The sequence below is a fragment of the Gavia stellata genome, chromosome 28 (assembly GCF_030936135.1).
Source record: "Gavia stellata isolate bGavSte3 chromosome 28, bGavSte3.hap2, whole genome shotgun sequence".
Classification (NCBI taxonomy): domain Eukaryota; kingdom Metazoa; phylum Chordata; class Aves; order Gaviiformes; family Gaviidae; genus Gavia; species Gavia stellata.
The window spans coordinates 8177844-8205023 of record NC_082621.1 but is presented as its reverse complement, the minus strand read 5'-3'; the positions used below and the strand labels follow the sequence as shown (position 1 = coordinate 8205023).

At 44.7% G+C, this 27180-nt stretch overlaps 1 pseudogene; it reads left to right on the top strand.

The window, feature by feature from the left end:
• Window positions 1-4038: 4038 nt before the first annotated feature.
• LOC132319428 (olfactory receptor 11A1-like) lies at window positions 4039-5000 on the top strand (annotated as a pseudogene).
• Window positions 5001-27180: the final 22180 nt, after the last annotated feature.

Here is a 27180-nt window from a genome sequence, read left to right as displayed (position 1 = left end):
TCTAAACTGCTTGACTTAGCCAGCTGAACTGGAACAGGCTCATTTTCTTTAAGAAGTCCCACTTTCTACATACTTTCTTTCTAAAAGGTTCTTTTTATGATTTTATTCTGTCCATGACCATTCTTATTTTTTCTGCTTTCAATAACAATGCACAGAAATATTCATGAAGTAAAGGCACGCATGGAGTTTCAATAATTAACTAAAGATTAAACATGACTGATGTGAGTTTTAAGCCTCTGGTCTGTTTCGGTCTGTTTTAAGAGGTAAAATTCAGTTGGCAATGTGTAAAATACATGGATATATACAGTCAAAACATAGACATCTGTGATGGGTTGACCTTGGCTGGTTGTCAGGTGCCCACCAAGCCGCTCTATCACTCTCCATCCTCAGCGGGACAGGGGGAGAAAATAAGATGAAAAACTTGTGGGTCAAGATAAAGGCAGTTTAATAAAGAAAAAGGAAATGTTGCGTGCAGAAGACAAAGGAAAAAGAAAAGATATCTTCTCTACTTCCCATCAGTAGGCGATGTCCAGCCCCTTCCTGGGAAGCAGGACCTCAGCACACATAGCAGTTCAAAGAATCGCAGAATCACAGAAGCACTAAGGTTGGAAAAGACCTGTAAGATCATCAAGTCCAACCGTCAACCCAGCACCACCATGCCCACTAAACCATGTCCCACAATGCCACTTCAACAAGTTCCTTGAACACCTCCAGTGATGGTGACTACACCACCTCCTTGGGCAGCCTGTTCCAGTGTCTCACCACTCTCTCAGTAAAGAAATTTTTCCTAATATCCAGTCTGAACCTCCCCTGGTGCAACTTGCGGCCGTTTCCTCTTGTCCTGTTGCTAGTCACTTGGGAGAAGAGACCAACACTCACCTCTCTGCAACCCCCTTTCAGGTAACTGTAGAGAGCAATAAGGTCTCCCCTCAGCCTCCTCTTCTCCAGGCTAAACAACCCCAGTTCCCTCAACCACTCCTCATAAGACTTGTGCTCCAGACCCCTCACCAGCTTCGTTGCCCTTCTCTGGACACGCTCCAGCACCTCAATGTCCTTCTTGTAGTGAGGGGCCCAAAACTGAACACAGTACTCGAGGTGCGGCCTCACCAGCGACGAGTACAGGGGCACGATCACCTCCCTACTCCTGCTGGCCAGACTGTTTCTGATACAGGCCAGGATGCCATTGGCCTTCTTGGTCACCTGGGCACACTACTGGCTCATATTCAGCTGGCTGTCAGTCAACACCCCCAGGTCCTTTTCTGTGGGGCAGCTTTCCAGCCACTCGTCCCCAAGCCTGTAGCGTTGCCTGGGGTTGTTGTGACCCAAGTGCAGAACCCGGCACTTGGCCTTGTTGAACCTCATACAATTGGCCTGGGCCCATCAATCCAGCCTGCCCAGATCCCTCTGCAGAGCCTTCCTACCCTTCAGCAGATCAACATTCCCGCCCAACTTGGTGTCATCTGCAAACTTGCTGAGGGAGCACTCGATCCCTTCATCCAGATCATCAATAAATGTATTAAAGAAGACCAGCCCCAAAACTGAGCCCTGGGGGACTCCAGTTGTGACCAGCCACCAACTGGATTTCGCTCCATTCACCATGACTCTCTGGGCTCGGCCATCCAGCCAGTTTTTTACCCAGTGAAGAGTGCACCTGTCTAAGCCACGATTCACCAGCTTCTCCAGGAGAATACTGTGGGAGACAAACACCTTAATAACAAATGTGTCCCTTTCCCCCTCTTTTCTTTTAGCTTTTATTGCTGAGCATGATGTCATATTGTACAGAATATCTCTTTGGTCAGTTTGGGTCAGCTGGCCTTGCTATGTCCTCTCCCAACCTCTTGCCCACCACCAGCCTACTGGCCTTTGACAGTGGGGAGGTGTAGGTGTTGGAGATTCAGATCAACGCCCTTCTAGCTACGGGTACAAAGCACAGCATTGTGAGGGCTGGTATGGGGAAAGATACCTCCATCCCAGCCAGACCCAATACAGCATCTGTAGAACACAGTTTAGGAAAAATATATTCTTTTAGTGTTAATAATAGTCGCACAAAAATAAGCATTTTCTTGCAATTTTGACTGATAGTGGGAAACAAAGTATCAGAGAAAATAAATGATAAAGACAAATAGGAGAACTACTATGGAAAGTTCTTATTTCAGACTGAAAATTCTGTTTTCACCCTGTTCTAGTTGTGTCATTGCCTGAAAAATCTGCAAAACATATGAGGTATTTTGGGTTGTTAATGGTAAATTCCCAAATGCAGTAATGCCAAGGGACACTTGTTATTCCGGCAGGAAAAATAAGCAGTGGGACAACTGACCCATCTCATATCAGTTCCAGATGGAGGTTCATGTTTCAGCAGTAGATGGGCAGGTAGAGCCGAGCCACAGCCATCTGGAGAAGGTTTATGCACTGGAAGACCTGAATCAGCTACAGAGCGAAAGCGCTTCAATTGGGGGTGCATCATATCAGACTAGGCTGAAATCACATCTCTAAGAGGTAAATCAGATTAATTTTGATTAAATTAGGAAAGATTGTTTCATAACTCTCTTCTATCCTCTAAGATTGGTCCAGGATGAAAATATTAGGGTGGACATTATTGCGCAGAATGGGAAGAAAAATTACAGCAGGAAAGATGAATAGGTAGAAAACCAAGTGTCAATCTGTCAATCTGCTAGATATTCACCATGGTGTAACCAATTTTCCTTAGGTATTTTTTTGCTTTCCATTCGTACAATATATTTTGGGATAAGAAGGGCAGAAATTCTACTGATAGCCTCAGCAGCCTGCCTGTAAGAATTACAGATGCAAACTGTCCTGCAGCAAGGTAGGTGGGAAAATTTCCTGTGTTCTTTTCTATTGAAATATGGTTTGTGAAACAGGAATATTTTTTATTCTCTTTTAAAGTGTTACTCTTCTGGATATTCTATCAGAATGAAATGAAGGTATTTCAATATAATTGTCCAGAACTAAGACAGTAGTCTGTGGTCAAGAGACAGAGAGAGAGAGAGAAATCCTCTTACAGTATAGTTCATCTCAATTACTTTGAACAGTGACTGTGGGATTGTTATGTCCAGATATGTGGGTCTACACTGAAGTTAATTGTGTGTGCAACAATATTTAATTTAACAAGTAACACCAGGTCCCTGGCAGATCACTTTCTTGTTCCTCAGCCTTGTGTTCTTTTAGCTTCTGAAGGAACTTTTTAACAGAAAGAACCCGCAAAAAACCCGAACCCAAAAAATTAACAAATTCCCCCAACACCTAAAAACAGAAAGTAAAAAAAGGAGAGATGAGAGAAGAGAGGGAGAGAAAGAAGAGAAACTGATAGTTTGAAGAACTATCTGATAGTATTAATGCTAGTTTTAAACTGACAGTTTGAATAAATATCAGTGCATTAAAATAAAAAAATAAATTTCTTCTCATGGTTTCCTTCAGTATGTTATATTTCCTAGGTATGGTATTTGTCGTCTTGGGTGATGAAATGGTTACCCACCCAAGAATGCCTCTTTTCCTTTTTCCTTTTGACAGAAGGTTTCTAAATCATAGCCTTTTTCTGTTGGCTGGAATATCACTTTCTGACCCTGCAGGTTTCAAAAAATATTGCCAAGTGGGATAAGCAATACCTGTCAACATTTTCTTAACATTTTTCTGGATATTTCATTTTTTTTATCAAGTTCAGTATCCACAAACAATCACCAATCTGTCCAGTTCTTAGACAGTTTTCCACTGGTTGTATTGGTCTGGTATAGTCTAGGTCATCGAAACATCCTGCTGCAGTTCTCTGTGATGCTTTCCAAACCTAAGGAATAAATTTTGTTAAAAAATTTGCATAAGACAAAATTAAAAATATGCAATAATCTCTCTCATAAATTATTATCTGGCGAATGTTCAAGAACTGCTTAGAAAGAAAATAAACAATACAACCATACAACATTAACGTCTTTCTTCTGTAATTACTTGGTGATGATGGATCAATAATTAAATGTAGTTTTTGATGCTTTCTTCCAGGCTGTGATGCATTTCCTCTTGGCTTGATACATGGCAAATGGGGAATGTAAAAATAAAACAGTCATCACAACATTTCTGCTCCTGGAATTTGGGGATATCCCAGAAATGCAATCTTTTCTCTTCTTCCTTTTCTCGGTGATCTACATTGTGACTGTGATTGGCAATGTTCTCATTTTTGTTTTGGTGGTGGCTGATCGGCGCCTCCACAAAGCCGTGTACTTCTTCCTGTGCAACTTGTCCTGCTTGGAGACCTGCTACAGCTCTACCATCCTGCCTAGGATGTTGTCCAGCTTTCTGACTGGGGACAAGAGCATTTTGATTGGTAGCTGCATCACACAATTTTATGTCTTTGGTTCCTTAGCTGTCATGGAAATTTTCTTTTACCGGTGATGTCCTATGATCGATATTTAGCAGTATGCAAACCCTTTCACTACAGAGCTGTTATGAATAGCAGATATTGCCTGCAGCTTGTAGCTTGGTCTTGGATGAATGGTTTCCTTGTTATGGCCATAAGCTGCTTCCTGATTTCACAACATTCCATGTGTGGTCCCAAGTTTATCGATCATTTCTTTTGTGATTTCACTCCAGTAATAAAACTGTCCTGCTGTGACACCAGCCTGACTGAAATGCTGGTGTTCATCCTCTCATCAGTATGCACACTACCCCCTTTCGTACTAACCGTGGCATCCTACACGTGTATCATCACTACTGTCCTGAGAATGTCTTCCACCACTGGGATGCAAAAGGCTTTTTCCACTTGCTTTTCCCACCTCACTGTTATTACAGTTTTTTATGGAAGCTTAATAATTGTTTATGTCCTGCCAAAACCTAAGAGTCTTAGACCACTGAATAAAGTCTTTTCAGTTTTCTACACTGTTGTGACTCCTCTACTCAACCCCCTCATCTACAGTCTGAGAAATAGAGAGGTGAAAGACGCTCTGAGTAAAGTCGTCAAGAAATGTGAATATTTCCTAAAGGTTAGAAAGTTTTAACCATTTTATTCCCCTAGAAGACAATGACAGAGAATAACTTGTGATATTTGAGAGAAGAGTCTCTTCATGTAAGTTTGCATGTTAAAAAAAAAAAAAAGACACACTAGTAACTCTTAGTTGGTTATACGTTTTTAGACAGTTCGTATTCATATTTATATGTAATTGTCATCTCAGCTGTTTTCTGCTATTATGTGAATTTACTTCGTAAGCTTTTTCTACTAGACTCAACACTGATGGCAAATGTAAACACGCATTCTACAGAGATGCAGGTGAACCACAACCATAGAGTCAGTTCTTCATGAATAACTTGGAATGCAAAAATGGCTGAAGAAAGAACTGTCTTAAACTTTTTTCCTCAGAAAGATACCCATACCTTTTCATGTCAGTAACTAAAAATGCTTTTCAGCACTTAGCATAAGATTTTAACATTCCTCTAACATTTTATGTCTATGGTTTAGATGCCTAAGCCACAGCTTGTCACCCTAGAAGTCTTCAAGAATCAATACAGAGAAATCTACACAAACTGGTGATTTCTTTGACCATTCTTGGAAGTTCATTGCAGGATGGGCTGACTCACTCTTCCTGAGATCACTATTTAAAGACATTTGCTGCAGCAATTTTCTTTAGATGTTTAAGGAGGATGCATTGCTGGGGTAACTCCCTTCATATATTTCCTGATGCACTGAAAAATATGACCATAGGAGTCTACAAAGTTCTGTGGGGAAGTCAGTCTTTCCATGTAACAGGACCTCTGCTGATTTTCCAAAGCTGACATTTCTAAAAATGTCGAAATTTCCACTTTGCCACAATTCGTGCTTCGAATTGGTTTTTAGACCCCATAAGGCTTAGGGTAGTCATCTTCTTGAAGCTTTTTTTACCTGGCGGCTAGGACTCATCTAAGCAATCTAGGTGTCTCCAATAGAGCCTGCACTGAAGCTAGTCACCCTGAGATTCTGCTTTGAGTTGGTGAGGAGAAAAACATGGTTGGCGTGGCTCAGCTAACCTCTTTCAGACGTTGAAGGTACAATCCACAAGCATAACCAAAATCATCTAGTATGTAAATTAACTGCCTGAACATAAACAACCACTGCTTTTGCAGGTACCCTGGGGTATCCAAGTCAACTGCCTGAAGCTTACGTATGTAACACAGAACATAAGGGAAGCCTACACCCTTACGAACTGACAGCTGAAGGCCCGGTAAGGTACCACCCAGCACCTAATGATACTAGGCATCTATGTTTAGGAAACAGAGTCTCTCCTTAGCACCTTTTCAGATTGTTTGTGTCATTCTGTGTGGCTTCCAACTGTATATCCAAAAGACTGCCCAGCTTTAGACGTACCTTTGTGTATATCTCAAATCCTCTAGAAGATCCAAAATGATACCAGATGCCTGTCTGTGTACATTTGAATTGTTCCTTTGTTTCTTCTTACCTGATGTTGTGGTTTAAGCCCAGCTAGCAACTAAGCACCACACAGTCACTCGCTCACTCCCCCCCTGCCCCAGTGGGATGGGGGAGAGACTAGGAAAAGTAAAAGTAAGAAAGCTCACGGGTTGAGATAAGAACAGTTTAATAAGTGAAATGAAATAAAATAAAAATAATAATAATGATAATAATAATAAAAATCGTAATGAAAAGGAAAATAACAACATCAACAAACAAAAAAGGCAAGTGATGCAAATGAAAACAATTGCTTACCGCCGACCGATGCCCAGCCCAAGCAGCGGTCCCCTGGCCAGCTTTCCCCCTAGTTTATATAGTGAGCATGACATCATATGGTATGGAATATCCCTTTGGTCAGTTGTGGTCAGCTGTCCCAGCTGTGTCCCCTCCCAACTTCTTGTGCATCCCCAGCCTACTCGCTGGTGGGGTGGTGTGAGAAACAGAAAAGGCCTTGATTCTGTGTAAGCCCTGCTCAGCAGTAACTAAAATATCCCTGTGTATCAACACTGTTTTCAGCACTAATCCAAAACATGGCCCCATACTAGCTACTATGAAGAAAATTAACTCTATCCCAGCCAAAACCAGCACACCTGAATAGCTCATTAGTCTATTAGACTGAGGAGTAACTGTTCTGCAGAGCTCTGCACAACAGTCTACCACCTGCAACAGAAATACATGGGCCCTTATTAACTATAATACATAAAATGGAATAATTAGGTCCCTTACATGCCATGGCATGTAAAATTTGGTTATCATCCTAAATCTGGAACTTAGGATCAAATCTAATGAAGGAAATTATTTCACCTTCCTTTGAACACAACAAATTCACATTTCTCAGGTAAAGCTCCTTATCCTATAATCCATTTGTAGTTAAAGGATATAACCAGGTATTTCCAAGGCCCATCCTTGACTACAAACCTGACGTTTTGAGAGGATTTAGATTAAAATAGCTGCGACAGATAAATTTGATACTGGAGGAAATGAGGAGCCAGAAATCAGTTGCCAACACAAAGGTGCCTAGCAGTATTTGCTGTGCTCTGAGGTATTCTACCTGCCTTCCAGATGCTACTCCAGAAGTATTTAGTACTCCAGAAAGTCCTGTGTCGTATCTTCCCGCCATGTGTAAATTGTTTTAGGTGCTTATGTTTAGGAAATTGAACCCAGCTCTTTGGTTGCCTGGCTCTTCAGACCTGACTGACTGTATTATTGTCAAAGTCCCACTTCTCTGACCAGGTTCTTTCAGATATTCCACATGAGAAGATTTTAAATTTTAGTATAAAATTCACCTATTTGAAGATATTTGGCATTACATGGGATTGTGATTTAGCGGAGCAATACAGCTATATAACGAAATCACAGCACAAGCGTAATATAGCAATTGCGATATACAGTTGAATGACAATACAAACGTGATACCCATTACCAATCCCCTATGCTCACCATCACGATACTGGGCATCCCCAGTTGCCAGGAAGGAGTACATGGTTTAAAGCCAGCTGAAGCCCATCACAGTCTTCAAAGTTCATTTTATTATCTGTCAAGTTGTTGCAGTTTATGTTGGGCTGAGCCATGCATACAGTCCCTTTATCCCCCCACCATGCTGGTCTGGCTAGATCATTACGCTCTACCAATTATGTCGGGAAAGGCTATGTATACAACCTGATGACACACTGGTACAGCTGTATGTCTAAAACAAAGTCTGCCTTGTGTTGAGAAAAGTTCAGCTTACTTTACAATAGTGGTTGGTCATTCCTTACATTCTTTCCTTAGCTCATCACTCTTGCCCATCTTCAGTGAGCCTTCTTCCATTGTGGAGGTGTGTTGGTCAGTCACAATTATGTAGGACATGAATTTAGAGTCAGAAGAGTTCAGTCAGATGGCCATCGCACACAACCACACCTTGATTTTGCACAGGGACATCTTAATTTTGATCTGATGTCTTCCCAAAGATGGCTAGAGATAAGTGAGATGAAATCCACTATGAGTTTGCAGTTGCCACACCACATGGTTGTGGGAATCCAATAGGTCCCATTTTATCATATATGTGGCAGTCCTATGCAGATGTTGTGGATATGCTAGCTACATACACGTATTGAACTGAACTGGGTTCCTGTTCAGTGCAGTCAGTGGAGGATGGGACTCAGCTAGTACTTATGGAGGTAAACAGTTGTCCAGACTTAGGTATCGAGCACCCTTTTAGCTGCCCTATGATATCTAAAATGTCCTCCATCTGCTAATCCAAAAGGGCCCTATTTTTTCTGTAGGTCCTGTACCCTATCTAACCACATTACATAGATGTATACCCTGGTGCATCTCAAATGGCATGGCTGCCTGTATTTAGGCAGCTCAATCCCACAGTCTTGCTGTAGACGTATAAAAGTAGGCGAGGTGATCAGCATCACTTGCTTCCTTCTAGTGGTTGTGTGATGTCCCGCACTTCTCAGTTCAACATTACACACTTGTACAAGACTTCAAAGAGGAAACATGGATATTCATCTCTGCATGGCTGCAAAGGTCCCTTATCCCAAAATATGTCTTAGACTTGGTATTTCTGTTGATACATGGTGAATGTTAAATCTTCTCCTCTGCATTTGTTTCAGGAGTAATGTCCCTGTAGTCTCCTTGATATTGAGAATCCCCTCTGAACTGTGTCAGTGAGGTCTTTTTCACTTGCTTTCTTCGCTTCCCTGTGGTCTTTTTGGTAGTGATTCAGCTTATTTTAGAAATTCATAATGTGGGATTGTGAAGCCTCCCTTTATAGTCAGAGGAAATAAATGATCAGTTAAAGGCTGTGATTCATTTGACCAGCTCTGAACCCAGATTTAAGTTCAAACAAACATATAAATGCATAAATGTAGGTGTCTATAATGAAGGTATTTCCATGTGAGGTATTTCCCTGTGTGCTGGGAAATTAAACCTTTTTCTTTTTGAGCCAAAGGACCTAAATACAATACAATCACTCTGGAGACTGACTCATCTGATGAATTAGAAGTTTCTACTTCAGAGCAACTGTGAAAGCTCTCCACCCTCCACTGGGTAGAAAGTTACCCAAACACAGGCATCTAATTCCACCTAAGATGCCTGAGGATGTCAGAGGCAACCACACAGGGCAAGAAGATTAACATAAGAAAACAGTACCCTCCTGGAGATGTGGAGAGATAATGCTTGTGTCACCTCAACCTCAATGGGTTTGTTGACTAGGAATGTGGGGTACAGCTGCAAACACATAAATATCTGGTGCTAAATATCTGCTACTCTTGGGAATCCCACCTTACTTTCAGATGCCATAACAGCATTTTTTAGTTTCTATGTGTCTCATTAAAGGGCAAGGCAATTTGGCAGAAAATAAACCCCCTTGCGTTCCAGCTTGTCCTCAGATATCAGAGGGGCTGGGGGCGGCTAGGCTTAGATTCTGAGTGATGCCTAGTTCTCCCTGTTACAAGTCCAGTCGCGTTCAATGTATTGAACTCTCACAATTACGGATACACTCAGAACAACATACACTTTCAGTCTAGTTGCGTTCCATGAACTAGCACGGCCACACTTAAGGGATTTGGTGGCGTTCAATGAGAACTCTCATGGCTAGATTAGTGAATAGTGCAGTTTATTGAAGCAACAGATTCACAAGTTCTTTTGGATTGCTGGTGATAAAATTACTGCCTGTAAAGCATGTGCAAATACCAAGAATATGAGTAATACAGCCTAGCTACAAACGCGTTAAGTTATAAAGCAACTCTACAGAGATTTCTAAGTTTCCCGGGGAAGCACTCGGTATAACCAAGTGTTCGAATTTTACCCAAAGGCATCCCTATGGGGGAGGAAGAGAGGCTCAGCCCATCGACTGATCCCAGGTGTCCAAGGTGGTCTGTGATGATATCTTCCCTGGCATCCCTCCTCTCTTAAGCCATTTTTATATTATTTGTCCTTACAGGTGGAGCTTGAGTGACTCTAGTCATACATACCTCTATTGTAATTGGTGTAAAAGCTTCTCGTTCTGCTTTTAAAGGTATAGACTAAGAAAAATCCAGAGCGTAAGCTCGGCGAGGGGTGGTCGCACCTTGGAGGTGGGCAGCTTTGGGATGGAGGTGTGTTTTTTGGTATTATAATGAGATTATAATGAGCAAAGTTCACCCAAAGGATAGTATTTTGTCAAAAAATGACAGATTGTTGGCTCAGGGTGGTAAATATGCAGCTCAGGGTAGTAAATATGCAGCTTGTCATTTCCGTAGTGCCTTCCAGTTCCCGTCTTATCACAGAGCCTGGCCACGGTGTCTTCACTCCGCTCCACCCTCCGTGTAGCTTATCTTAGAGTCAGTGCACCAAGCTCCCCTGGTGTTGCCAACATCTAAGGTTGCCTAGGGAACTTCTGTGGGATGGATCCCTTGCATATTCACCACACTCCACCCTGAAGATTTCTTCAATGCTGTACCTTTAATATAAATTTAATTCCTAAATTACCTCCAGCAATTATTCCACACTATGTCATATATATCAGCTCGATGTGGAATAGAGCAACTGATTCTTGTCTTTCTAGTATTTTAGGGGACTACCAAACTTTTCATTTTCAACAACCTGATGCAAACTTTAGAGATGGGATTCCTCTGACAAGTCGACGTTTCTATGCTATAGACTCAGCTTGTGTTGACATCTGCTAGCTCCCTTTGTAGTAAGTGGGGAGAAACAGGCACTTCAAGGGCACCTGACTAACTGTAAAGATCTAGTTTAGGGTGAGATGCATCACTCCCTGTTCCTTTCCCTTAGTTCCTAAGAAGCAAGGAGGGAAGTGAAGATATGGAGATGTCTGTATTATGACTGTCTCCATTTACTCAGACGATAGCTATCTTAGATATCACAAAGTGTAGCCTGGTGCGCATCACCTAAATTGTTTTTTAACAGCCTGTCTACATCTTCCTAAAATCAGTGGGGAAAGATGTTCTTCCAGAGGGTGAGACTCTCCTAAGTAGTTTAAAATATAGTGCATATGTCATCAAAAGGCCAGCTGAGAAACAAAAGTTCAACAGCTGAAAAGTCACTCACCATGCCTATCAACACTGTCTATTCATCTAAAAAACACTCACCAGCCCTGGTTCCCATCAGAACAAGACCTAAGCAAAAATATGAAATAAAATAACCCATTGCTAGAGAAAACAAGATCCATAAACCTTTCATGCTCTGATTTGTAATTTTTCTGCCTCTACAGAAAAGTAACAATAAATGGACTTGAAACATAATAAGAGTCAGAATTTCTTTAATCCCTTCAAGGGACATTGATGTAATTTACCTCAACTTTAGTAAGGCTTTCAACATTGTCTCCCAAAGCATTGTTATATGCATTAGGATGTTACGGTCTGGGTGGGTGGACAATTAGGTTGCTAAAAGTCTGGCTGGATGGTTGGGTTTGGAGGGTAATAATTAACTGGTTATACTCTACCTGGAGGCTGATAACAAGTGGAGTACTGCAGGAATCTACACTAGGACCCGTCCTATTTAACATCTTGACCTGGAGGATGTTGCAGAATACTTTTCCGGAAAGTTTGCAGATGACACAAAACTGGGGAGACCAGTTGATAGCTTTGAAGATCAGGCTAGGGTTTTGGCAGGCAGAAGGAATGGGGACAACAGGAGCCGCACAAAATGTAACAAGGAATAACCCTTGGCAAAAATACAGAGTGGACACTGATTGTCTTGGGAGCAGCTCTGCAGCACAGTGCCTGGAGACCTTGCAGACAGCAAGCTGAACATGAATCAGCAGTGTGCACTGGTAGCAAAGAAAGCCAACAGCATTCTGGGTTGTGTTAACAGGAGCATAGTCAGTAGATATAAGAAAGAAGTTGTCTCCCTCTAGTTGGCAGTCATTAGACCACTTCCAGACTACTGCATCCAGTTTTGGGTCCCAAAATCAGTAAAGACACCAAGAAACTAGGCTGAGTTGAGCACAGTGCCATCAAGAAGATCAGGGAGCTTGAGCACATGTGCTATGAGGAGAAATTGAGGAAACTGGGATTATTCAGCCTGGAGAGGAGAAGTCTGATAGTAGCTTTGCAGTACCCAGAGAGTTGCAATGAAGAAAATATAGCCAAGTTCTTTACAGTGGTGCATGGTGGGAGGATGAAAGACAATGAGCATAGCTGAAATTAAAGAGGTTCTGAATGATTACAAGGTAGTATTTTCACCCTGTGGAGACTGAAGCATCGGAGCTGTTTTCCCGGAGAGGTTGTGCAAATCTCCATCCTTTGAGAGTTTTAAGTTCCAACTGGATAAAGTCCTGAGCGACCAGATCTCATAGCTGACCCCACTTTGAGCAGGCAGCTGGACTAGAACTCCTGGAGGTCCTTTCCAACACTCATTATCCTGTGGTGCTGTAGATGTTTTATACGAAATTAGCCTTAGCTAGTTTGCAAATGACTGGTTGGATAAAAGCATGATATTTAAAGAGGCAGATTTTAATTTTACTTTTAATGGTGCTAACTGGGAGGACTGCTGTTGACTTCTGATTATAAGCATAATGATTTTTAACTGGTGTAAACTCATACTGGTGGGAGGAATTTCTACACATTATTTTCAAAGACAAAATGCCATCAGATTTCTATTATTATGCAGAAAATTTTCATTAAGTCATAGTCATAACAAAAAGCTGAACACTTGTTTTGGAGAAAAAACTCCTAGACAATCAGTTTCCTTGTGGCACCCTTCATCTCTTTGTTTCTCATGCTGTAAATGACTGGATTCATCACTGGAGGTAGCACAGAATAGAGAACATTCACAGTGAGTTCCAGAAGTGATGGGGTGGGGGGGACATAGGTATGACAGACAGTGATTCTAGTGGAAATGAACAAGAAGGTCACACTGAGATGAGAAAGGCATGTGACATAGGCCTTGTGCCAGCCATGCTGAGGGAATTTCATGCTGAAGAACATGTTCCTGATGTTCAGAGAGAACCTCCTGTGTTTCAGTTTGTGCCCATTGCCTCTTGTCCTGTCGCTGGGCACCACTGATAAGAGTCTCACTCTGTCTTTTTCATTTTCTCCCATCAGGTGTTTATACACATTGATAAGATCCCCCCCTGAGCCTTCTCTTCTCCAGGCTAAATGACCCCAGCTCTCTCAGCCTTTCCTCAGAGACGATGAAGGCTGCTCCAGTCCTTGATCATCGCCATGACCCTTCATTGGATTCTCTCTGTCTCATACGTCTATGTGTCTCTTGTACTGGGGAGCCCAGAACTGGACACAGCACGCCAGGTGTGGCCTCACCAGTCTGATGCCTACACTGTAACCTCTGTCTACACAGACAAAAGCATCAATTCCAGAGAGCAATCTCTGGCTAGCCCTTGGGTACTGGGTGGCATGTTTCTACAGTCTCTGAACTCTTCTGCACTAGTCTGGCCAGGTAAATGTCATTTGCTGAAACACAAATAACTGGAACCATTTGAGATGGCCATGGTTAACAGCATGGAGCTGGCACATACATCGCAGGGTTCAGAGTAAAATTGTACCCATACAGAGCAGCGGCTGAAGGCTAGGCAGGACACTCCCTGTGTCTAAAATGCCACAAGAAGCGGCATAATTCAATGATGTTGCCTGTCTGTATCAAGCTCCTTGGGAGTGCCAAAAATGGTGACAGCAAATCAGAAAATGGCAGTGCAATTGGAATGGACTACTCATCAACAAGGTATTTCCTACACAATCCTATATCGAGGGGCACTTAAGAACATTGGGGGGTACTGAGAGTTCCCGAAAGACTTTGGGAAAGAGCCCTACAACTCTGCGTCAAGAATCAGGACCATCTCTCCAACACCCAGAGAACCTAAGAGTACCAGAGGTCACCCAGTTGCCCTCAGCAGAAAGTCTTTTCCATCTCATAACTATTGAGTGAGTCACAATCCCAAAGTTCATTCCAACAAAGACACTGCAGTGTCTTCGGTAGCATTTAGCACTGGGTGAGGACATCCAAATGCGCACATTTTGTGAGAGACTCTCCATGGGGGCCACCGAATCTGAATTCACAATGTCATCAGTGGGGATTTAGTCACTGCCATGGCCGAGTTCAGAGAACAGTCCATCCAGCCAGACGTTGTCTGCTTGGGCAGTGCTGAACAACTCTCAGCTGCAGTGACTATGTTTTGAAGCTCTCCCATGACCAGAAGGGGAGTTTAGGCACCCACACCACATTAGGCATGGCTGGAGTGACATTGTAGTCCCTAAACATAGGTCTTGAACAATATTTTAGGGTATTGAAAACATCTGCATAGGGCTGGCAGTTATGACCTATGATCTAGCAGAAACGTGCCCTTCTGGAGTGGTGGCTGTAGGCCAAATGGGACGGCCATAGGCATTAAAATGTCGCCAGATGACTCTGTTTGGGCACTTATATTGCTCCCAGCCTGGTGGTTGAACAGCTTAACTACTAACGAGCTTGTTGGTTCTGCTCTCGGAATTTTCTTAATCTGAAAAAGAATACTGACTTTGAAAAGGCAGAGTAGAAACTAGCTAATCCATTCTGGAGAAAAATAGATGTAGAGTTAGGGGACACCAAATGATGTCAAAGCAAAATTGTCAAGGGGGAAAAAGATTCTCGCTCATGAGTTGGCGAGCCTCATGGAGAGGGCTTTAAACTAGATTTGAAGGGGGAAGGGCATGAAACCAGGCTCCCTAGAGATGAGCCTAGGGGTGGCATGCCAATGTTGGGGGCGAAATTGATAGCCCAGCTCAAGTGCGTCTACTCCAATGCATGCAGCATGGGCATCAAACAGGACGAGCTGGAAGCCATTGTGCAGCAGGAGAGTTATGGCGTAGTCGCCATCACAGAAGCACAGTGGGATGACTCGCATGACTAGAGTGCTGCAATGGAGGGCTATAAGCTCTTCAGGAGGGATAGACAAGGAAGGAGAGGCAGTGGGGTGGCTCTATATGTTAGGGAGTGTTTTGATTGTATAGAGCTCAACGATTGTGATGACAAGGTTGAATGCTTATGGGAAAGGATGAGGGGGAAGGCTAACAAGGCGGATATCCTGCTGGGTGTCTGTTATAGACCACCCAACCAGGACAAAGAAGCCGACAAAGCATTCTACAAGCGACTGGCGGAAGTCTCACAGTCACAAGCCCTTGTTCTTGTGGGGGACTTCAACTTACAAGACGTCTGCTGGAAGTATAACACAGCCGAGAGGAAACAGTCCCGGAGGTTCCTGGAGTGTGTGGAAGGTAAATTCCTGACGCAGCTGGTAAGCGAGCCTACCAGGGGAGGTGCCCTGCTTGACCTGCTGTTGACAAACAGAGAGGGTCTGGTGGGAGAAGTGATGGTCGGAGGCCGTCTTGGGCTTAGTGACCATGAAATGATAGAATTCTCAATTCTTGGTGAAGTAAGGAGGGGGGCCAGCAATACCACTACGATGGACTTCCGGAGGGCAGACTTTGGCCTGTTCAGGACACTCTTTGAGAGGGTCCCTTGGGAGGTGGTCCTGAAGGGCAAAGGGGTCCAGGAAGGCTGGACCTTCTTCAAGAAGGAAATCTTAAAGGTGCAGGAGCAGGCAGTCCCCACGTGCCGTAAGAAGAGCCGGTGGGGAAGACGACCGGCCTGGCTGACAAGGAGTTTTTGCTGAGACTCAGGAAAAAAAGGAGAGTTTATCACCTTTGGAAGAAGGGGCAGGCAACTGAAGAAGAGTACAAGGATCTCGTTAGGTCATGCAGAGAGGGAATTAGAAAGGCAAAAGCCCAGCTGGAGCTCAATCTGGCCACGGGCATAAGGGATAACAAAAAATGTTTTTACAAATACATGAACACCAAAAAGAGAGCCAAGGAGAATCTCCATTCTTTACTGGATGCCGGGGAGGGGGGGGGTGGGTGGAACATTGTCACGAAGGAGTGACTTAATGCCTTCTTTGCCTCAGTCTTTAATAGCCAGACCAGGTATCCTCAAGGTGACCAGCTCCCTGAGCTGGGAGACAAGGATATAAAATAAACTCCCCATGATCCAGGAGGAAGCAGTTAACGACCTGCTATGCCACCTGGACACTCGCAAGTCTATGGGGCCTGATGGCATCCACCCAAGGGTGCTGAGGGAGGTGGTGGAGAAGCTCGCCAAGCTGCTCTCCATCATTTATCAACAGTCCTGGTTAATGGGGGAGGTCCTGGACGACTGGAGGATTGCCAACATGACGCCCATCTACAAGAAGGGCCGGAAGGAGGATCCAGGGAACTACAGGCCTGTCAGCCTGACCTCAGTGCCGGGGAAGATTATGGAGAAGTTCATCTTGAGGGTGCTCACAGGGCACATGCAGGACAACCAAGGGATCAGGCCCAGCCAGCACGGATTCATGAAGGGCAGGTCCTGCTTGACCAACCTAATCTCCTTCTATAACCAGGTGACTCGCCTAGTGGATGAGGGAAAGGCTGTTGACATTGTCTACCTGGACTTCAGTAAAGCCTTTGACACTGTCTCCCACAGAATTCTCCTGGAGAAGCTGGCAAATCGTGGCTTAGACAGGTACGCTCTTCGCTGGGTAAAAAACTGGCTGGATGGCCGAGCCCAGAGAGTCATGGTGAATGGAGCGAAATCCAGTTGGTGGCTGGTCACAAATGGAGTCCCCCAGGGCTCAGTTTTGGGGCTGGTCTTCTTTAATACATTTATTGATGATCTGGATGAGGGGATAGAGTGCACCCTCAGCAAGTTTGCAGATGACACCAAGTTGGGCGGGAGTGTCGATCTGCTGGAGGGTAGGAAGGCTCTGAAGAGGGATCTGGACAGGCTGGATCGATGGGCTGAGGCCAATTGTATGAGGTTCAACAAGGCCAAGTGCCGCGTTCTACACTTCGGCCACAACAACCCCAGACAACGCTACAGGCTTGGGGACGAGTGGCTGTAAAGCTCCCCTGCAGAAAAGGACCTGGGGGTGTTGATTGACAGCCAGCTGAATATGAGCCAGCAGTGTGCCCAGGTGGCCAAGAAGGCTAACAGCATCCTGGCCTGTATCAGAAACAGTCTGGCCAGCAGGAGTAGGGAGGTGATCGTGCCCCTGTACTCAGTGCTGGTGAGGCCACACCTCAAATACTGTGTTCAGTTTTGGGCCCCTCACTATAAGAAGGACATTGTGGTGCTGGAGCATGTCCAGAGAAGGGCGATGAAGCTGGTGAGGGGTCTGGAGCACAAGTCTGATGAGGAGCAGCTGAGGGAACTGGGGTTGTTCAGTCCGGAGAAGAGGAGGCTGAGGGGAGACCTCATTGCTCTCTACAACGACCTGAAAGGAGGTTGCATGGAGGCGGGTGTTGGTCTGTTTTCCCAAGTGACGAGTGACAGAACAAGAGCAAATGGCCTCAAGTTACGCCAGGGAAGGTTTAGGCTGGATATTAGGAAAAATTTCTTTACTGAGAGAGTGGTGAGACACTGGAACAGGCTGCCCAGGGAAGTGGTGGAGTCATCCGCACTGGAGGTGTTCAAGGAACGTGTGGACGAGGCATTGTGGGATATGGTTTAATGGGTATGGTGGTGTTAGTTGATGGTTGGACTTGATGATCTTACAGGTCTTTTCCAACCTTAATGATTCTGTGACTCTGTGATTCTGTGAAAAGCTGGCCACTCTTCAGAATCCTAGGACAGAGCCAAGAAGCTCTTGAAGAAGTGCTGGAAACAACAACAGAATCACAGAATCACAGAATCACTAAGGTTGGAAAAGACCTGTAAGATCATCAAGTCCAACCATAAAAGAAAAAAAAACCAACAACAACAACAAAAAAACCCCAAACAACAACCCACCCACAAACCACAAAATACACCACAACCCACACCAAAACAACCCACCCACACCACACAGCACCATGCCCACCAAGCCACATCCCACAATGCCACATCCACACGCTCCTCCAGAGAGGGTGACTCTACCACCTCCCTGGGCAGCCTGTTCCAATGTTTCACTACTCTCTCAGTAAAGAACTTTTTCCTAATATCCAACCTGAACCTCCCCTGACGCAACTTGAGGCCATTTCCTCTAGTCCTGTCACTAGCCACTTGGGAGAAGAGGCCAACACCCACCTCTCTGCATCCTCCTTTCAGGTAGTTATAGAGAGTCTCCCCTCAGCTTCCTCTTCTCCAGACTGAACAACCCCAGCTCCCTCAGCTGCTCCTCATAAGACTTGTGCTCCAGACCCCTCACCAGCTTCATCGCCCTTCTCTGGACACGCTCCAGCACCTCAATGTCCTTCTTGTAGTGAGGGGCCCAAAACTGAACACAGTATTCGAGGTGTGGCCTCACCAGCACTGAGTACAGGGGCACGATCACCTCCCTACTCCTGCTGGCCAGACTGTTTCTGATACAGGCCAGGATGCTGTTAGCCTTCTTGGCCACCTGGGCACACTGCTGGCTCATATTCAGCCGGCTGTCAATCAACACCCCCAGGTCCTTTTCTGCAGGGGAGCTTTACAGCCACTCGTCCCCAAGCCTGTAGCGTTGTCTGGGGTTGTTGTGGCCAAAGTGTAGAACGCGGCACTTGGCCTTATTGAACCTCATACAATTGGCCTCAGCCCATCGATCCAGCCTGTCCAGATCCCTCTTCAGAGCCTTCCTACCCTCCAGCAGATCGACACTCCCGCCCAACTTGCTGTCATCTGCAAACTTGCTGAGGGTGCACTCGATCCCCTCATCCAGGTCATCGATAAAGATATTAAACAAGACCGGCCCCAAAACTGAGCCCTGGGGGACTCCGCTTGTGACCGGCCGCCAGCTGGATTTCACCCCATTCACTACAACTCCCTGGGCTCGGCCATCCAGCCAGTTTTTAACCCAGCGAAGAGTGCACCTGTCTAAACCACAAGTCGCCAGCTTCTCCAGGAGAATACTGTGGGGAACAGTGTCAAAGGCTTTGCTGAAGTCCAGGTAGACAACATCAACAGCCTTTCCCTCATCCACTAAGCGGGTCACCTGGTCATAGAAAGATATCAGGTTGGTCAAGCAGGACCTGCCCTTCATGAACCCGTGCTGGCTGGGCCTGATCCCTTGGTTATCCTGCACGTGTCCTGTGAGTGCCCTCAAGATGAGCCTCTCCATAATCTTCCCCGGCACCGAGGTCAGGCTGACAGGCCTGGAGTTCCCCGGATCCTCCTTCCGGCCCTTCTTGTAGATGGGTGTCACACTGGCAATCTTCCAGTCGTCCGGGACTTCACCCGTTAACCAGGACTGTTGATAAATGATGGAGAGCGACTTGGCAAGCTCCTCCGCCAGCTCCCTCAGCACCCTTGGGTGGATGAAGGTGACAGTTTGGTGCTCTTACTCTCATCTTTAAAGATAAGGCAAATAAATGAATCAATGTCTTTTATTATTCCTATCAGGTATCCTTACTTTGTTGTCTGCCTGTTTCCAAGCTGCTTTTTTCTCCAGCCCTGTAAGACTGTGTCCCATTGTTTTTTTTACCCTTATGTCTAATCCTTTGGTGCCTTCTGAAGACAAACAAGATTCAATAATATTTCCCTGGTACTGCCTGAATATTTTGCTTTTTCTCTTGCTTTCCTCTCTTTCCCACTGTATTTTTAAGACCCATATTTTTACTTGTGTAACTAGACGTAATTCAGGCAATGTCTTAATGATAGCCCTAGGACCAGGTTGAAAAAGAATTCTGCTCTGAAGTTGCTGCTGCAGTGGTAATTCCACACTCCCAGGTGCTGGAACACAAGGGTCTGCACTCCTAAGCTGTCAACATGTTCCTGGGACTGGTAAGCAGTCCAGGGAAACCCCCAGGAACAAGTCAGGATTTAGCATGAGCCAAAGTCTACTCTGCAATTTGGGTGGGGCATATCAATTTTAGTGGCTAGGAGAGTTTGGTAGAATTGGTGTGACCAGACTAGGTCAGCTGGCCTCTGGGCCAGAAAACAGGCCCTAGCACATAGAATTTACTTTAAAAAATATATAGCTTAAGTGGTTTAGCATGGTGATGGCTGAAAGTGCGCCCCTTGGTACTGAAACAATCTCACCTAAGTTGTAGAGGCAATTCACATTCCTAAGCATAGAAATCTCGTGTAATTCAGGTTTGTCCTCCTTCTGTGACCTCCAGCCACTTGTCCAGAAAGTGACTTCCAGAGGCCTTGCACCATAACTGAAATCCCCATACACATGCTTGAGACACCTTAGACTGTCTAAATTTATACTAGACACTTAAATTTTGACACCTGAATGGTTCCCTGAATGTCTCACCAGAACTCAGTGTCTAAACTGGGGAGAAATATGAACCTCCAGTGTCTTTCCAGACAGCTGGTCCAGCTAGAGATGTGTACATTCTGATACATAACTGGTAGGTGGTGCTGGTGGAGCTCAGAAAACTTGTCAGTCTTTGAGAATAGCATCCTCCCCAGTGCAAGAACAATTCATCCTGATACTCTGGAAAACAAGTAGGCCTACCAGGAGATTGGCTTGCTTATGCAGGGAGCTCATGACAGAGCTCCAATGCAAAAAGGCGGCACTAGCACACAGGCTACAAAATGAGATTTTGTAGGCATGTAGGGCATGTAGGGACAGTGTTAGGAAAGACAGTGCTCACCTCAAGTTCAGTTTTGCAAGGGATGTCAAGGGCACAAGAAGAACTTCTGTTGCTACATTAGTTATAAAAGGATGAATAAGGAAAATGTGGGAAACCATTTTAACACAACCATTTTACGATATGTGTAAAGGTGAACAGCAGTGTCTGGATTTGCAAGACTTTTTGCGGTACTGATGGAGAAGTGTAGAGAGAGCCAAGTGATGCGGTCTTGTTCCTGTTGTCTGTGGTTGTGGTCCCTGGAACAAACAAGCCAGAGAGTCCCACCACAACACAGAGGGAATTGAGGAATGGAGTGAAAACTTACGTGATTCACACCCTGGTTGCACCCTGTGCATCTAGAGGGACTCTGGAATGTGACGAGTAAAGGTCAGCCACAGTGCAGCTAAAAAATAACAATGCTGCAAATCTAGACATGTGGCAGAGAAAAGGGTGTCTGATGACAGGCAAAGGATGTCTCAAGGACATATGGAAAAATTTGTCTCCTGGAGGTGTTCCTCTCTTTCCAGGACTATAGCTAGAGCCAACATGACTACTTCAGACTATATATCATCTTTGGTTTACTATAGATTGAAAAAGTAATTCTTAGGCCAGTTCTTGTGGTCTCGTTGTGACCAGTACAGCAGCCAGGATGGAATGAACTCTGTTCAGCTTCTGGAATTTGTGCAAATCATTATACCCATTTTTGGGTTGCCTAATACAGCTGTACAGAGCTCAGTTCACCTGTCCAAACATTTGAGGTGCCCTGGGGTACCTGGACATTCTCATCAGGCCACTAAATATGATGTAGAAACTATAAGAAAATCACACTCTTCTGAACAGGCAGCTGGATGCCAGGTGGGGTACTCCAGGGCATCTCAAACTATTTGCAAGCCCATATTCTGCTTTTGTTATGAGGTAGACTTGAGGTTTCACTCCAAAGGTGTGAACAAATGCTGATTCAGCGCTGGTGACAGGGGTTTGTGTGTGAGTCTAATCCGTGAGCGGCAGGGAGCAGAATCGCAGAATCACAGAATCACTAAGGTCGGAAAAGACCTGTAAGATCATCAAGTCCCACCATCAACCAAAAAAACCACCACCATGCCCATTAAACCATGTCCCACAATGTCACGTCCACACGTTCCTTGAATACCTCCAGGGAGGGTGACTCCACCACTTCCCAGAACTTGGGAAGCAGAGGGGAAGTGCCAAGGCGCCCATTGTTCAGTCTGTTCTATCTCCATTGTAACAAGGAGATAATGAACATTGTTGGAATTTGTTCTTACATCAGTCATAACATCAGTGGACTATTGTAGTTCCTTACTTGGAGCATTATCAGAGCTCTGGCAAGAGGTAGTGGGCTACATAGACTTCAAGAGAAGCCATTAAGATCATGGTTCTGATGTCATGGAGCAGAGAGGAGGTGTTCAAGGCCTAATGTAACAGAGGATGGGGTCTGAGGTGCAACGTTTAAGCCTGTAGGTGTTTGAATGTGGAGATGACCCAGGTGGGGGTGGAAGGAGGGAGCTGTGAGTTAGGATGGAGCCTGTCAGCAGGCTTGTGGTTCGTGAATGTGTCAGCAGTGTGTGTTGCAGTCACAGTGTCTTGGCTGATCATTATAACCAAAGCCTGGAGAGCAGGACCTGTGCATCTGCCAGTGTTTTGGAAGAGCAGGTTTGGAGAGGTGGGTCCATGGCATTTCCTTTCCACATGCCGTGTATGCGGATTGCTGACTGGGAGGACCACCTTCCCGGTACCTGAGGATTGCTGTTTGACTTTGTTAAGGGAAGTCTGATACAGGAGAAGCCTATGGCTTTCTGTGCTGCCTGTAATCAAAGTCTGTGAGTTTCTGCTCTAATGAGCCCTGGAGGGAACACATTGTCCAACTCCGTTTCTGATCTGACATCTCACACTGGGCTTCATTAAAACTCTAAGTAACTTTTCTTTCTGCTTCTGCCTGTCCTTTCTTCAAGGCAGCTTGCCAGATTTTGCCACAGCTACAAAGGAGCAGGGAGGTAGCACCACATTCCTCAAGGGGCTCATTAAAATGCTGACTGCCATAATGAGCTCTTCATTTGGTTTTCTGCCACTCCCCATAGAGTTGTAAGCATTGTGTCGCTAATTAAGGAGCTCCCAGATGTGTTTCAATGAATATGTACAGCCTAGTTTTTGTTTGTCATTTGTTTTAATTACGTATGACAAGAAGAATGGAAATGAAGAAATTTTGAAAGGAAATGAGTCCAGCTTATATCCTGGTGGGAATCAGGCAGAGAGAGGAAAAGTGTCTTTGTGATCAAGCAACGAGTGGCCAGAGTCACACTTTGATTCATGTGCTGGGAGTAAGACAGTTCTTACTATAGTCTATTCTCTTGTCACCGCAGCCTACAGCAGCGTCAAAAGCTTTATTTGCAAAGCCTTTGTCTGCTCTAATTCGCACCATCTTTGCCTGTTGTACTAACTATGCACATGTGCTGGTTTTGGCTGGGTTAGGGTTAACTTTCTTCATAGCAGCTAGTATGGGGCTGTGTTTTGGATTGTATGGGGCTGTGTTTTGGATTTGGGCTGGAAACAATGTTGATAAAGCAGGAATGTTTTAGTTACTGCTGAGCAGGGCTCACACAGCACCAAGGCCTTTTCTGCTCCTCACACCGCCCCACCGGTGAGTGGGCTGGGGGTGCACGGGAAGTTGGGAGGGGACACAGCCGGGACAGCTGACCCCAACTGACTAAAGGGGTATTCCATACCATATGACATCATGCTCAGTATATAAAGCTGGGGGAGGAAGAAGGAAGGTGGGAACATTCGGAGTAATGGCGTTTGTCTTCCCGAGCAACCGCTATGCGTGATAGAGCCCTGCTTCCCTGCAGATAGCTGAACACCTGCCTGCCGACGGGAAGTGGTGAATGAATTCCTTCTTTCGCTTTGTTTCTCCGCGCGGTGTTTTTTTGCTCTACCTATTAAACTGTTTTTATCTCAGCCCATGAGTTTTCTCACTTTTACTCTTCTGATTCTCTCCCCCACCCCACCTAGGGGGGGGGAGTGAGTGAGCAGCTGTGTGGTGCTTAGTTGCCAGCTGGGCTTAAACCACGACAGCACAGAAACAGGCGGAATATTCATCACCGTTGCAAAAGACTTTTCAGGCCTCTTTTCAGTTAAAGAAAGAAAAAGTCTTAATGAAAAAAAGTCACATCTTTTACTCTGGTCCCACTGAACTCCAGTTCCCTCATGACATGAATCCTGAAAAGAACTGGCTCAATGGAGAGATAGAAAGGGCATAGAAATTTTCAGGGGCAATTAGACTGAGGACTGTTTAAACAATGGAATGAACAGAAATAAATTAAGAAAAACTGAATGCACATGCAGAAGGGAATGCCATTGGCTTGCCAGATAATTTAGCAGACTTACAGGACAACAGTGTATCAACTTGATTGACTGGTTCAGGAATTACAGAGTTAATGAGTGTCGTGGTTTAAGCCCAGCTGGCAACTAAGCACCACACAGCTGCTCACTCACTCCCCCCAGGTGGGATGGGGGAGAGAATCGGAAGGGTAAAAGCGAGAAAGCTCGTGGGTTGAGATAAAGACAGTTTAATAGGTAAAGCAAAAGCCACGCATGCAAGCAAAGCAAAACAAGGAATTCATTCACCACTTCCCATTGGCAGGCAGGTGTTCAGCTATCTGCAGGGAAGCAGGGCTCCATCACGTGTAACGGTTGCTTGGGAAAACAAACGCCATTACTCCGAATGTCCCCCCTTTCCTTCTTCCTCCTCCAGCTTCATATGTTGAGCATGACATCATATGGTATGGAATATCCCTTTGGTCACTTGGGGTCAGCTGTCCCAGCTGTGTCCCCTCCCAACTTCTTGTGCACCCCCAGCCTACTCTCTGGTGGGGCGGTGTGAGAAGCAGAAAAGGCCTTGACTCTGTGTAAGCCCTGCCCAGCAGTAACTAAAACATCCCTGCTTTATCAACATTGTTTCCAGCCCAAATCCAAACCACAGCCCCATGCAATCCAAAACACAGCCCCATACTAGCTGCTATGAAGAGAGTTAACCCTATCCCAGCCAAAACCAGCACAATGAGGTAGAGCTACGGAGAGGAGCATTCACTTCGGATGGCTTTTTTTCTCTAAAGTTAACACCATTTTTCAAAATTTCTCTGACGGGAACATGGGAAGTTATAACAAAGAAATCTCAAATGTGAACAATGGACTCAGCTGGAATAGAGGGATGAATTTTTTTGGAAACGTCAAAGTAATTGTTGGAACTCCTCATTCAAAATTCATACACTATTTATAGCCAAAAGAATGCTAAGAACCATTGTCAGCAGAACAAACCAAAAATATAATCACGAGCAAACCAATAGATGGGTGGGAAAGAGGTAAATAGCAACATTTCTTACCGTTAAAAATGTCCAGATTGTAAAAAAATCTTTTGAGGGAGTGAAGTAGTACTTCCTTCTAAAGTTTATTGCTTGTTTCTTGCTTTTATTATTAAAGCCTTCATAACATTTTGCTTTTGTTTATCAGTACTTATTTCAGGCATGGACTAAAGTAGCTTTCTTCTCCAAGCCTTGCATGTTCTGCCCTTTCTAGAAAAGTGCACAAGAGTCCAGCTGATGTTCTCAGCAGACTGAATTTTGAGAGTGCCTACATAGGCAGCTTGGACTTGAGGGTGTATTTTGGGTGAACTTAGTGGATTTAGCTGAGATCCACCAAAAGCCTTTCTTACAGTGTTTGCGTAAAAAAAGAACCAGTTGTAATTTCCGTATAGCTAGTCATTTGCAAAGCCCCGCACCTGGAACAAAGTAAGCCCCCTCCAGAGGACAGACTGGAGGCCTGGTGAACAACGTCTTGAACCGATCTCAGCAGTGCTCACTTCAGATGACGAAGGCAGACTGTATATTGCACCAAATAATTAGAAACTGCTTGCTCTATGCTGAAATGTCTCTTGTTGATTGTTGGGGAGAAACAGGGAAATTGTATTTTCCATTTCTTGTGTTCATTCTCTGGTTTTGTCTTGGACCCAATGCTCGTTTCTTAGGGCCTACGCTGGTGTCTTTGACAGGCTCAATGTTTAAATTTTTAAACTGCATTTGGGGACCTACAGCATTTTTTGAAGTTCAAAAAGGGTGGAATTCATCAGATTAGAACTTCAAGGGCAGGATTTACTTCAGTATTAAGAAATTTACATTAAGGCATCTATGAACACATTTCCCAATAGTCATTGGAGGTTTGGCCAATACAGCCATCTGAGTTCTAGGCATGGTTTGTCTGAGTGGCAGGTAGATTTATACTTCAGAGAGAGCTATCTAGGTTCTACATGAGGTTTTGCCTTCCTACAGAGAGGTGCCTGATACCCTTTGTGATGTCTCAGGATACCTGAAGACAACCTGGTGGGGCTGGGCCAGAAGGAGCAGAAACAGGACTTTTGTCCTTCTGGAGTGACACATAGAGGCCCACTTGGCTATCCCAAGGCAAGTCCAGTGGCCCTAGAAATGTAAATTTTGTCACCTGACTCATTCTTCTAGTGCAACCCAGATTCTTATCTTGTCAATGGCCAGAATGGTTAATAATGATCCTTTTCTTGTTGTGCAGGAAACCAGGTTGTGTTTATACAGCTGAAGACGTGGAGAAACTTCAGCTCCAACACCTCTGTTGCACTCACTTTTTCCAGTGTTGCCTCAGCCTCCTTTCTGTCTTTGTAAATAGAAAAGATGCTTGGTCACGTTCTTTTCCCTGAAAACTGATGACTAAAGGTAACCTACTGTGGTGGACTTCTCCCAGCACGGGCAGTGACAGTGTCTACCTTACTTAAAAGGAAAACTTACTGGTTTGCTTTGGGGTAGGTGTGTGATTCAGAAGAGAACCTCTAAATTATCCTCTCTAACTGTATTATTTCAGTTTATGGAACAGCTTGGATGGACATGAACTGTTTCACTTTGTACGAACACTTTGTACCTTCACTTTGTACAGTGGAACCTCCTCTCTAGTAGCTGAGCACACACTGTTTTGACCTACCCACCTACTCCTATTGTACTAAATGTGCTGTCATTGTAACAGAGCTAACAACTTCTTCAAGCTGATAAAATAGTTCCCCAGAAGGAATGACTTCCACGCCCTAAGACATGGATGGTGGGACACTGTCTCTGCTCAGAGTAAAGATTGATGTTTCCAAACTGTGTAGCACTTATTGGAGCATCTATTCTGCATATCTCATAGTGTGTCTGTGTCCCTACATTTATGTGT